Below are 12,968 nucleotides of genomic sequence, written 5' to 3'. Positions count from 1 at the left end.
CAAGTACTGTATGTATTTGAGGATTGTGAACGAGTTGACAGAAGTTGAGGTGGGCCCAGCCGTGTGGAATTGCGGCACCGAGGCATGGAGAAAAATGGTTGCCAGGTCCCTGAGCTTCATTGCTCAGTGCAAGTCACTAAACCAACACGTTCCTTCGGAAGAATTGGTTTGCCTGCAGCAGGGGAGTTGCACAGCATTGTCCTGTCTGGTTAAGTGATTGACGATGAGCAGCCTGGGAGCCACACGGAGCATCGTCTGGAGGGAGAATCCACTGGTGTTAACAACTTGTAGGTGCGTTATCACCAGTTGATCCATGTCGTGTGTCTGCGTGAACCAGGGACACCTAACAAACAGCTTTGCTCCAATAGAGAAAATCTTACGAAGGTCACCCATTCAAGTAAATGGGCCGGAAGGATTTGGGATTTATCTTCTGTGAAAGCCAAACAAAATATAATTGCATCATGGTTTGTAGATTTCAAGTACTGATTCAGGCAGGGATCCAGTTCCCGCTGAGAGCAGTGATTGGGTGATGGCTGGGGGTACTCAAGTGCAGCTTGTGAAGGGAGGACTTCATCCACAGTTTATTTATTTACACTGGTATAAATTCAGCCCCTAGGACTTCTCGTGGCTCCTTCCCTTTGACTGCTAAGCCAGCACCAAGTTGGTACAGCAGTTTCAGCCATTAGCCAATTTGGTGGCTAAACTAGGCGCTCAGAACATGAGTAATTAAAAAGTGGAAGCATTTTCCTGCTGTTGAGTCCTGACTGATGAGAAGATAGCTAGTTAACGATCTATAGTTAGTTAACTAGCTGGACCTGAGACACTACATGCAGTGTGGATTCCCTACATGTAGGCACGTGTAGGTACGCAGATAAACATTTGCAGAAGAGTTGGCTTTACATTGCTTTCCCGTGGCCGGTTTTTGTGAACTGCCCTGAAGTGGATTAACGCTTTCCCTGTGTACCGTGTATGGAGAGAAACAGCATTAACTTGATCCGCTGACAGAACAAAGCAGTGCACTGCCCATGTTGTGGCTACTTAACTGTGGTCACCGCTCTTCTGGATATATCGTATTTAAAAACATAAAACTCTGGACTGAGTCCTGCTGTTCCTATGTGGATTACTTTGAGCAAAAAGATAGATGATCTGCAAGGGCCGGTGTAGATCAGTGTGGGCTGGCCGTGGGCCACGTGGTAGTTACAACTCTGAATGCTGCACCGTCTGGGAAGTCATTCGATAAAACCGTATGTGGAGGAGATTCTGTTGTGCCTAATTGCTTCAGCTCCTTTGACTTACATGGGGAAACTCCTGTCCAACGTTACGGAAAAGGCGAAGAGAATGAAGTCTCTGGAAGTCTCATGGTGTGGCTTATTCCCACCTTTTAGAAGGGAGCTGCATCCCACTGTTTTGCAGAATGGAGCGAGAAGAATGCAGGCCTGAAACTACAGCAGCAGGTGACTTGAAAAGACCCGAGCCTTCACCTGTGTTTTGATGTCACAACGGGGTTTTAACTTCTTCAGTGGGAAAGGAAGTTTTGGGAGGAAAGCAACTGCTGGCTAAGGGTTAAGTAACGAATCCAGATGGAAGCCTCCATCCAATTATCAGCATCTTTATTGGCCAAGTGGCGTGTGTCCTTTACAGTCACGGGTTAGATATCAAACCAGCTACAGTTAGGAGTTGGCAGAGTGCTATGAATAAAGGGAAAATGAAAGAGGGGGACACATAAATCTCAGTTGGGAGGTCAGGTAGTTAAAACACAACAAATGTTTATACACGAGATATTGAAGTTAGTCATTAGAATACCAAAGCTTTTGAAGCTTCTCTGTCCCGGTTAACAGAGGTTTACCTTTACCGTGTCATTTTAGACGCCAACACAACCGCTGAGAAAGGACAGAAGCAATTTTACACCTTGCAACAGTTTTGAGATATAAAATAGAGCCAAATGTGTTAATGGTCTCGAAGGGCATATACACATTTGGTACACTGACAGGCAATGTGCCCTTTACACTTGGGTATCTACCTTGTTGGTGGAGCCAGTTTTCTGCTCTTTTGCAATGTTCTGTGTCCCTTGCTTGGGTCAGTTAATCCTCTAAATTCAGTCCCCTTCTAGCTGCAGGAGCGCTGTGGTACCTGGCATCAAGCCCCCATCTACTAGTCTAACCTTGGTTTTGCACAAACGATGCAGTAACCAGATTCCAGTTTGCCCTTCTCTTGTGACATGCTGCCTGCCTTTTCTGGTTCTGGTCACCAGATCCATGCTCTGTGAGCTCACTGTCCTTTCTGGAACCCTAAACTTCCAGAAGCTGGAAATCTCCCAGACCTTGCTTTGAGGATGAGCCACCCAGTGAGCATCTTCCCAGTGTCTCTCTCCCTGGTAAGGACTTGGGGGTGATTGGAAGGGAAGGAACAGCAGACTTCTCGGAAAGGTGCATTTGTGTAGCTCGCGTGACTTTGGTTTTGAATTTGTTTTCCTGGAGCGATCTTGGAGGCCACCTTGGTGGTGGTGCTGGTACCGGTGTGGGTTCCAAGCCGAATTCCCTGAGGCACTGCTGTCAGCTTACAGAGCTGCCTGCCTGCCCCCTGTCCTGCTACATCTCCTCATCTGGTGTGCGTGGGTCTAGTGACCCATGAGACCTGAGTGCCTCTCCATCAAGTCCTATTGCTTGGTGCAATAATATGAGTCACTGTGGTGCACCAGACCCTTAGCACACCTCACGCCCTTGAACTCTACAACAACTGTATCAGATGTGAAGTGTTATTCCCAGTTTACGTAAGAAGAAACTCAGAGTCAGGAGTTTAAAAACCTGGTGCAGGTTGCATACCTATGAAGTGGCAGAGTCTGACCGTACCCTCAAGATTGACCTATTCCAAAGCCTGCGTTTTTAACCAGAGGCCGATCTACCGTCCTTCCGGATAACTTCTCTTGGCTCTTCTTGTACACCTGTCTGGCTCTCTTCTTACCGGTGGATGTGTCTTCCCTTTGTTGGATTGGGGTTTTGAGCAGCTCACCTTTAACAACTGGGCAGGTTTAATTTCTAACTGTTTTCCAATCTGGTGTCACCTGTCCCATCCCTGATACTCACACCATGCCTGGCAGGGTCCTGAGATATAAAGCAATAATCTCTATTTCAATACCCGGAGGAGAGCAGGGTTCCAAAGTCCATTTTGACCTAGATTTTCACTTAAGTAAGTCTTTTGTGGCCCCTGCAAGACAAATGCACATCTTTGTCATTTTCCAGCTCTGCAATATTCCTGTCACATATGTGGAAGCACCTATTAACCATTTTTCTTATTTCCCATAAGTAACTCCTTAAGAGTCAAACACATTAGGCAAACCTTCCCAGTTTCGTAAGGGTTTCTTTGAAGACAATCAGACTCCTTCTCTTTAATACCACATGGTTTTGCAAGTTGTATCATCACTGAAGGTAAATAAAGACTGCCCCAAATATTAAGCAACATTGTATATTGTCATGGTGATGTTTATTACATTAGAAAAGTTCCAGCAGTCCCTTCGTAAGTGGTTGTTCAGAACTCAGAACACATTCTCTCATATAAATAATGTTATGAGCCCTAGAAAAATTCCTGGGGTAGCACACTGAAAAACTACTAAATCCATATGTAGCTGTGCTTAGTGGTATAAGAAGAGTTTGTTTCATCCATTTCCATTGGGTAAGCCATGCGTTCTATATATGAACATTGTTTTGAATAAATGGTTCCTGCACTTTAAGTGAAAAAATTGTCATCTTTTAAACCACTTTGGGTACGATACTCTCCTCTAAAATATATTAAATTCTTCCATCCCATCTAAATCAGGGTGTTTCGAATGTGTTATACTCAGGCCCTCACATTTGGAGATAAGAAAGGTACTGGCGGTTGAGAGTCCGCCTGCCGATGCAGGGGACGCGGGTTCGTGCCCCGGTCCGGGAGGATCCCACATGCCGCGGAGCGGCTGGGCCCGTGAGCCATGGCCGCTGAGCCTGCGCGTCCGGAGCCTGTGCTCCGCAACGGGAGAGCCCACAGCAGTGAGAGGCCCGCATACCGCAAAAAAATTAAAATAAATAAAAATAAATAAAAAAAGAAAGGTACTGGCTTGTCGAAAAAAATAGTGTCACAATCTCTTTGTCTAAGCTCTTTGAATTTGTTCTCATAGTGAAGTGAAGATACGCTAATCTGTCAGTGGAAAAGTGGTCAGATACAGTATTCTAATGACTTACCAGGAACAGAACCATATTTCCTCCTTTCTCAAATGAGTGATTTAAAATATTGTTGGTGAATAAGGACTGTTTCAACTTAATGCTGTAGTCCGACCACATCCCATATTGTAACCTGGTTGAGTCATACTTATTAGCATGGCGATAAAGCTGAATATTAATCTGGGTAAATTTTGAGAATGATTTTGCTGTACTCTGATCTCAAGAGGTGTTCAAATGCAAAACAGGGGGTTTTATTGCATTTGCTAAATTAATGCACCACTCCCCAGCCCAGAAAAAAAGCTTGTTACTTTTAAGAACATTAAAATTGCTTTGCCATTAGTCATTCCAACTCTGTATTCCAGCACGGTCAGGCCAGGTGAATTTTCCAATGATTCACCTTTTATTTCATCTCCCACCTTCGCGTCTCGCAGTGTCTTGAGGTAAGGCTTTCCCACAGCAATCGCCATCCTGCAGTTACTCTGAGTACAGCTGTGGGCCTGCTGCTGTGGGCCCCAGCCGGGAAGCCATATTGATTATTTCTGCAAGTGTCAGTTTCATTTCTTTTTCCCATCAGCATCTTTTTTTTGCCTGTACTGAACTGGGAACTAGACATAAGACCTGGAAAGACAGAAAAATATGCTTCAGAAGAGTTCTTGGGCAGGGGATTTGCTGTGGTCAAACTCAGTAATATGTTGTATAGAGAACTCTCTAGTTTGTCAAGTGTCCAAGTATCCTCAGTGGAAAATAACACATACACACACACAGACACACACACACACACACACACACACAGGTTGGCTGCATCTACATCTACAACAAACTGCCCCCCATTTTTTGAGTTCAGTGAATATGAACTGCTAGGTCTACAGATGTGCACAACAAAACCTTCCAAGTAAACAGGTCAGTGTTAACAGGTATCTGAATATGCAAGTTAAATGTTAATTTTTCTCTAGAAATACTAAGGTATATATAAATTATACAGTCTTGCTTTAAAATTTATGTTATTAAACTGTGTATTTTGATTTTTTAATTGAGAAATATTATCTTTAATGTGATGTTTGGATTGAGAAGTAATCATAATGAAAACTGATAACAAACAGAGGCAACAGTGTCCCTTATGTGAAATGTTGGTCAAGTCAGATCAGCACCTCTTTTTTTTTTTTTTTTTTTTTTTATTTTACTTTCGGTCGCATTGGGTCTTCGTTGCTGTGCAGGCTTTCTCTAGTTGCGGCGAGCAGGGGCTACTCTTCATTGCGGTGCGTGGGCTTCTCATTGCGGTGGCTTCTCTTGTTGCGGAGCACAGGCTCTAGGAGCACGGGCTTCAGCAGTTGTGGCTCTCGGGCCCTAGAGCGCAGGCTCAGTAGTTGTGGCGCGCGGGCTTAGTTGCTCTGCGGCATGTGGGATCTTCCTGGACCAGGGCTCGAACCCGAGTCCCCTGCATTGGCAGGCGGATTCTTAACCACTGCGCCACCAGGGAAGCCCAGATCAGCACCTCTTGATGAATGATGATCCCACCTTAAAAAATGGAATTCAGTCTATCTGAAACGTCTTTCACTGCTGAGAGGGTAGAAGGATGAAATGACAGGCACAAGCAAATGTATTTTGAAAATAAAAGCTGGAAAAATAAATTTTACGATGTTTTATAGCTACCTCTGTTTTTGTCAACCTGCTGCAAACTAAAGATGGTAAGTTTAAATGCACACGTGGAAGAGTCATAAGCAGTGAGGTCAAAAATTACTTGTTGAGCCCTGTGCTACTTACGACACTGTGAGGGACTGTAAAATGTAGGGGTCAAGAGAGTAATTTAAAACATGAAGAGCCCACAAGTCAGTACTTAAATAAGAATCTCAAAACCTTGGGAGCAGCACGTAGCGCTTGGCAGTGTGGCAGGGTTAGAGAGGGCGTGAGGCCGTGGTAATCGCTCCGGGAATTCAGAGGGGAAGTTGGCTGAGGCTGGCGGACAGTGAGGGCTCTCCTGGGAAGATGACTTTGACCTCGGCCTTGAGGGGTGGGTACGGTCTGTGCATTCAGGGCAGGGTGGGCAGCCCCCTGCAGGAGGGGAGTCGTGAGCGACACCAGGTCAGCAGGTGCAAGGCCTGCTGAGGGCGTCCCCTGCCGGCACAGGTGGCAGGTGCGTCGTCACCACCTGGGCCTTCGAGGGGACGTGCGCTCACGGAGGAGATGCCAGTCCCTGGGACGGGCGTCTGTGCTTTACCACCTTATGTGATTTAATTCCCACCGAAACCCTGAGACTCCGGTGTATCATTTGCTCTTTACAAATTTGGACGTTGAGGGAAAAGCTAACAAGTATGTCCAACAGCACACGGGGATTCGAAGGGCGTCTCACCTCTCTGCAAATCTGCACCGTTTCCACAGCACCGCTGTGGCTACAGGGCTTCCTCAGGGGCACCCAGCTGCTTACAGGTCAGCGTCCATCTAGAGCCTGGTCTTCTGCCTTGCATTCCGGCACCTCTCTGTTACACTCTCTTGACGTCATCGTGCAGGACTTCTCACTTGGCTGAGAACTTTCACAGATCTCGGCCGCATTTTACAAAATAAAAAATCTCCTAGGGAGTTGGATCAGATAAATGTACCCGGGAGAGAGAGGGAGAGAAAGAATCTAACTGCATCAGGGCTGCCAAGTGCCTAGCTGCTGGTAGAGTTTGGCGTTTTAACCCAGATCTTCTGACGCTGAAGCCCTAGCTCGTTCTACGGTAATTGATTTATTTTGAAATCAATGATCTTATGTCGCTTTATTGGGAATCTTAATTTGTGCACACTCCCTTTGATAAAATCAAGAAACTGTCAGCTAAAACGGACAAACCAGGAGAAATGTGTAAAGACCAAAGTCACTTTAAACATAGCCGTTGAAATAGTCTACAGTAGAGTGTAGGATCTACTAATAAAAACATGCAGGACAGGTTCACAAGTGGGCGGGGAAGGCTACTGTACGGTAGACAGAGAATGAGACAGACTCAGCATTGCTCCGCTATGACAAGCATAATTTGTAGTTACGTTGTACCAGAACATATTGATTCCAATGTCCAAAAAGTTTTATTTTTCACAGACATCAAACGTGCCCTTTTTCTTTACATGTGAATTTTTTTTTTTTTTTTAAGGCATTCCATCCTATGATTTTGGCAGGCGGGGGCGGGGGATGAAACTTCTTTGTCCTTTAAGAACTGACCCTGCAGAAATCCTTGTATTCCCCATCTGTTTCTTCTGGGGATTCTTAAATTTTTGTGCCTCACATTCTTCTGACAATCATTTGTGTCTCTGTGAATCTCAAATTCATCCTAGGTACCTCTGCTTTCTGAAAATTGCAGTCAGGTCTGAGACGCCAGGATGTTACTTAACAAAACAGGACCCAGTTTAATAACTGCATCTATTTTCTGTTTCTCTTTTCAGAGTTCGTTTGGGCTTTCCCCGTCATTCCTTATCTGGCCAGCATTTACCAGAAATAAAAATATGTATTTCGATTGTTGATTCTGCGTAAAAATAGATTATTTAAATCCAAACCTGAAGCTCTGAAGGAAGAATGTATATTAGTAAGTTGAATAGATGGGTTTAAATTTCTCAGTGATCCTAAAATGTAAATGTTTAATTCCTTCCTCGTCTTGTTCCGGGCTGCCTGAATCTCTGTGAACCCCTAAGAGAGTAGGCACGTACGTATATATCAACAGGGAGACTGAAAATAGTGGGCAGTGTTCGGCATGTGGGGTTCCCTTGCATTTCCAAAGGCTTTCCGCCTAAAGGTATTATTATTGTACCCAAATTTAATTTTCCCTCAAGGTCAGTGGTTAGGAACATTTTTATCTACCATTCTTTCTGAATTAGGGGTACTGGCATGTACCATTTCCTTTTGTATCAGTTTCTTTTAAGATATTATTATTCAGTGTGCCTTGGTTAAACAATTCTAGATGGACCATAAGATTGAAATTGTACTTATTAAAACATTGACTGAAAAACACTTTTAACCCATGAATAAAATTTAATTCAGTTCACAATGGTCATGCTGACTTAGCCTGGGATTTTAAATGGTTTTAATTTGACATGGCATGGCATATTTCATCTGCTATATGTCAGTGTCCTTTTTACAATAACTTAAGACAGTAAGCAGCGTCCTAATACATGATGCTAAAGCTGTTTCTTTCATTTTGTATAAGGACTTTCTCTTCATAGATGCCTGTTCGAAACTGACAAAAAGTCCAAGGTTTGTTTTTTTTTTTCTTTCATTGATGTTTGTTCTGCAGATCGTTGTGATTTTGGTGTCCTCCTGAGAGGAGGTGAGCTCAGGGTCTTTCTACTCTGCCATCTTCGATGCTCTCCCCAAGTTTTTATCAGTGGGATTAAGGTGATGTGTGACTTTCCAACTAGAGCAAAACCTTTGAGAAGAAATAACCTACTACCTCAAAGCAGATAATGTTCTTTCTAAGGAGGAGGAAGAACTTTTTACTATTAAAATTCTAAAAAATACTAAATTTTCCTTGCAAAAAAGCTGTCATATCTTTATCCTCCAAGATTGCTTGTTAAAGAAAAGAAAATACTCTGAAAAATTAACTGTTCACTGATATCAAATTATCCTTTGAGTCTGTTTTTCAACTTGATTTCAAGGAAGAGTTTGAAAGGAAGTTACCTTACATTAGATGCTTTGAACACACAAAGTGTAGGCATAATTCATATGAGAGGAATAAACATATATTTGCACTGTATCAGGTTGATTTTCATACACGATACCATACATTAAAATACTTAAGAAATGTATACAATTTCCTTTTAAAGCCTGATACGTTAAACTTTGAAGTTTCATTGTTTCAATATCTAAACAGTTACAGGAGTATGAAAATTATTCTTCATTTCCTTACGTTCACATTATCTTAGTGGGTCCCTCCTATACACTGGGTGTCAGCAAATGGCAGCCCCTGGCCAGATTCAGCCCACTGCCTGTTTTACTGACACACATCCAAGGTCATTCACGTACAGAGTCTATAATTGCTTCTTGCTGCAGTGGCAGAGTTGGAGAGCTGCCCGTGTGGCCTGAAAAGACAAACTTGTTTACTGTCTCGCCATTTACTGAGGATGTGTTGCAGATCCCTGGTATATATCAAGTTACATCATTTTGATAGGACCTTTAGCACACAGGAAATGTGTGAGAAGCATAGCTGGTGAATTCGGTTTAGGACTGCACTAACGGGGGATGCTATGACTTTGTTTTGAGCTCTGCTAAAAAAAAGTACAAAAAGTATGTTCACGCAACCATGAATGAGAAGACTAAACTAAAGACATTTTTACACAATATACATCAATGTCCATTTCACAGTGATTTGATTTTAGACAGTGACAGTGTTCTAGTGTGTAGGGCTAAAGCCGTTTTTTTAAAATCATTTTATAGCAGCTAAAATTTTATTATGCTTAGCATATAGATGTGCCAGCCAAAAAACTATTGTATTTAAAACAGAGTTTTAAAGATAGGACAGATCATAGACACCATCTGACCCTTCTTTGAAGAGAGGAAAACACGGTAGAGAAATACTTTCCCTCACAATCACACTGTGATTAAAAGCAGAACTAAATTTACCTTCTGTGTCAACTACTATTCCTCTTCTTTGCCTGTGAACCAACTTGAACATATTCTTGGAAGAAATATGAAAGCAGTTCAGAATTGATCCAAAAGTCATTGAATCTAATCTGGGGGCCTGCAGACAAATTTCTGGTATGTAGCTGATTTTCTGCCACATTGTTTCTTCTTATTTTTTTTTTGTCTTCATTTTGTCTTCATTTTAGATTTCATTTAATCTAAAAATTAACGAACCCCACCCTGCATTGTCAAGATGGCTAACTTTACACAAGACTCAGTATGAGGTCTCAGTGCAGTACCTTTGTCTGTGTTTACAGTTGCCCTGGTGCCAAGTGGTACCTTCTGCTTCGGTCGAGTAGTGAGAGAAGAGAGATGGGCTAAGTACATAAATGCTGCGTTTCTCCCAGTGAATACCACAGGACCTCAGTGCCGGTTGTTTGAGTGGACTTTGTTCTTCCGAGAAGAGAGAAGCATGCCTGGGTGGTGAGTCTGGGGGGCACTGCAGTTAAGTACATCGCTCTGCAGTTGGCCATGCCTCACACGTGGCGGCCAGATCCACACGTACGTTCTAAGCAGCCATTCGGTTTCAGCAGCGCAGAAGCTTCGATCACATTAAATGAACAAGAATTTGGATTTTATGGGTTTTGTTTGCTTTACTTTGTAAATTTCATTTGGTTTCATTATTGTGTAATGCTAGAGATTAAGGAGTTTGTAATCAGTTTATGTTTGCATAGATTTACGTAACATGAAGATGATCCTTTTAGTCAATGCTGGAGATGGAGGAGAAATTTGTTTAGTCAATGCTGGAGGTGGAGGAGAAATTTGTTTAGTCAATGCTGGAGGTGGAGGAGAAATTTGTTTTCACTGCTATTACTTTATTAAGACTCTTTAGAACAGTCTTAGGTTCACAGCAAAATGGAGGGGAAGGCACAGAGAGTCCCCCTACACCCCCTGATCCCACACATGCACAGCCTCCCCCCTTGTCCACACCCCCTTCCAGAGGGTACATTTGTTACAGCTGATGAACCTATACTGACACATCGTCACCCAAAGTCCATAGTTTACATTAGGGCTCACTGCTGGTGTTGGACCTTCTGTGGGTTTACGTAAATGTATAATGACACGTTTCTATCATTGTAGCATCATGCAAAGCATTTTCACTGCCCTGAAAATCCCCTGTGCTCCACCTGTACACCCCTCCCTCGTCCCCACCCCTTGGCAACCACTGCTCTTTTTACCGTGTCTGTGGACTTGCCTTTTCCAGGATGTTATAGTTGGAATCATGCAGTACGTAGCCTTCTCAGATTGGCATCTTTCACTTAGTCGTACGCATTTAAGAGTCCTCTGCATCTCTTCGTGGCTTTTTAACATAGTTCTTTTCTTTTAACCCTGGTTCATATTCAGCTGTGCTGCTGTATCACAGTTTATGTGTACTTTCAGACACTGAAGACATCTCGGTCACTTTTTTTTTTCACTTAAATTTTTTTTTTATTAACGTAACATGTACATACCATAAGGTTTGCCATTTTAACCATTTTGAAGTGTCCATTCGGTGGCATTAAGTACATTCACATTGTGAGCAACCATCACCAGCATCCGTGTCCAGAGCTGTTTCATCTTGCAGAACTGGAACTCTGTCCCCATTAAGCACCAGCTCCCGTGATTTCCTCCCTCCAGCCCCTGGTGACCAGCATTCTCTCTTCCGCCTCATGTGTTTGACGACTCTAGGGACCCCATATGAGCGCAGTCATACACTGTTCATCCCTTTGTGACTGCCTCTTTGCGCTTAGCCTAATGCCCATTTGGAGAGCGTCTGTGCCATGTGCAAGTGTGAGAATGTCTGTAGCCTCTGAAGCCCTTTCACCTGGCTCTTCTCCCCTGCCTCTTGTCAGACACTCACAGAAAGATGTGCTCGCCAGAGACAGAGGGTTGCACCTGTGGCAGACAGAGAGGCATTTTAGTTTCCCAGTGATCTGTGGGGAGACAGTTGGTGAGGCAGCCTCCCCTGCCATTCTGTTACCTTAGCATGAGAGGCATGGCTGCTGAAACCTAACTCCCAGCCGGGGTGGGCTCTCAGGAGGTCAGCTTCCACAGGTGATGAGCAATGCTGCTGAGCGCCTCTGTTGTGGCAGCCCTGGCGGGCTAGGCACCGGACTGTCGGTCGCAGGTGGACTGTTGACTCCCGATGCCCAGGCTGAGTACTGCAAAGGGGAGTAGTGCTGACTGAGAGCACTGAATGCTTCCAGAGGGCGTCCTTTCTGGGTTGTTCTGGACACACGTGTCCACTGACCCTGTGTGACAAATGATCACAGTGATGGCCACGCAGCAATGATGGCTTACATTCTCTAGCAGAAAGGATCCATGTGGATTCCTTCCCCCACCACAGACGCACACTCTTCTCCTGAGACTACAGCAAGGCCTATCTCAGCCGTACTTCTGAAGTGATGGCAGGAATGGCCGGAACCATCTGGGGCTCTTTGCACCGATAATAATGAACAGAGACAATAGAAGCCAGGTCAAAATTAACAAGATATCTCTGTAAAGACCAACTTTTCTGGTTTCTGGAATGTTTAGCATCCTTCCTGACTCTTACTACAGGGGGGTAAAAGCTAAGTAGCTATAACTAAGAGACAGCACAGGACAGCCAGTCCAAAAGACAGACATGCATTTCTCTCCCACCCAGAGCATGAAGGCAGATCTGGCTCCAAATGGTCACCCAAGGCCCCAGGAGAGCAGGAGACCCTTACATCATCACGTGACTCCCAATGCTATTCTAGGGGTCGCAGATTTTAGCCAGCAAGAAGGCAAAGGGAGAGGGGCCATCAGGAGCACCCATAAGGACCCAGAAGTGTTACGTAGCAGTTCTGTTCACATTCCTACTTCTGAGAACTAGGTACAGACCACATCTGTACTTGGAGAGCAGGAATAAAGTATGCTGCGGCCGTAACCATAGGACAACAACAGCAAAAAAAGGTGGGGGGAGGGGTTGGTTAGGGACACATTGAGAAGTCGGCCAAAGTCCAATCTTTTATGCCCTGAAGCATATGCACGCTGCTTGTTTTCCATCTGTAGGAACCCATTCGAAGGGAGGACAACCCCAAGTCGTATGCAGTGAGAGCATCCAGCTCTTGAGAGAGGTGTAGTTTGCTTCTGCAGGCCCATACGAGACTTCTCATCACCCACTTTTTCTTTTTTAT

General features: G+C 44.1%; 1 protein-coding gene across 6 annotated transcripts in view; it reads left to right on the top strand.

The window, feature by feature from the left end:
- Positions 1 to 12,968, top strand: part of LOC111167216 (uncharacterized) — a 538,796-nt gene that overhangs the window by 142,256 nt on the left and 383,572 nt on the right. For 2 of the 6 annotated variants that reach the window (XR_016391420.1, XM_089904832.1), the window contains exon 4: positions 1 to 12,968. This exon is cut by the window's left edge. The exons of the other annotated variants lie outside the window; for them this stretch is intronic. The gene's annotated coding sequence lies outside the window, so the exon portion shown is untranslated. 6 annotated transcript variants of the gene reach the window in all.

Source organism: Delphinapterus leucas, chromosome X (genome assembly GCF_059928025.1).
Source record: "Delphinapterus leucas isolate spDelLeu-1000000601 "Yukka" chromosome X, BTC_Dleu_Yukka2, whole genome shotgun sequence".
In the NCBI taxonomy this organism is placed as follows: domain Eukaryota; kingdom Metazoa; phylum Chordata; class Mammalia; order Artiodactyla; family Monodontidae; genus Delphinapterus; species Delphinapterus leucas.
This window is presented reverse-complemented; position numbering and strand designations above follow the sequence as displayed.